Below are 987 nucleotides of genomic sequence, written 5' to 3' on the forward strand. Positions count from 1 at the left end.
ATCTTAGCACTTTGGGAGGCCAAGACAGGAAGATTGCTTGAGGTCAGCAGTTCAAGAGCAGCTTGGTCAACATACAGAGCCCTCATCTCTACAAAATTAAACAAAAGCCTGCAATCTCAGCACTTTGGGAGGCTGAGGCAGGCAGATTACTTTAGGTTAGGAGTCTGAGACCAGATTGGCCATCATGGTGACACCCCATCTCTACTAAAATACAAAAAATTAGCTGGGTGTGGTGGCGTGTGCCTGTAGTCCCAGCTACTCAGGAGGCTGAGGCAGGGGAATTGCTTGAATCTGGGAGACGGAGGTTGCAGTCAGCCGAGATCGTGCCACTGCACTCCACCCTCTGGGACAGAGTGAGACTCCATCTGAAAAAAATAAAATAGGTCAGGCATGGTGGCTCACACCTTCAGTTCCAGCACTTTGGGAGGCCGAGGCTGGTGGATCGTTTGACCTTGGGAGTTTGAGACCAGCCTGAGCAACATGGTGAAACCCCGTCTCAACAACAAAAAAAAAAATACAAAAATTAGCTGGACATGGTAGCACACACCTGTGGTCCCAGCTACTTCAAAGGCTGGGGTGGGAGAATCGCTTGAGACCAGCAGGAGGTCAAGGCCGCAGTGAGCTATGATCATGCCACTGCACTTCAGCCTGAGCAGCAGAGTGAGACTCTGTCTCTAAATAAATAAATAAATAAATAAATAAATAAATAAATAAATAAATAAATAAATAAATGTGGGCTAGGGATTTGAACAGACATTTCACTAAACAAAACATACACATGGTCAATAAGCACATTAAAAGGTATTCAAATCAAAACTTCAATGAGGCCAGGGGCAGTGCCTCACATCTGTAGTCCCAGCACTTTGGGAGGCTGAGGCAGGCAGATTACTTTAGGTTAGGAGTTTGAGACCCGCCTGCCCATCGTGGTAAAACCCCATCTCTACTAAAAATATAAAATATAAAAGTTAGCTGGGTGTGGTGGCAGGT

Source organism: Cebus imitator, unplaced genomic scaffold (genome assembly GCF_001604975.1).
Source record: "Cebus imitator isolate Cc_AM_T3 unplaced genomic scaffold, Cebus_imitator-1.0 Scaffold181, whole genome shotgun sequence".
Lineage (NCBI taxonomy): Eukaryota > Metazoa > Chordata > Mammalia > Primates > Cebidae > Cebus > Cebus imitator.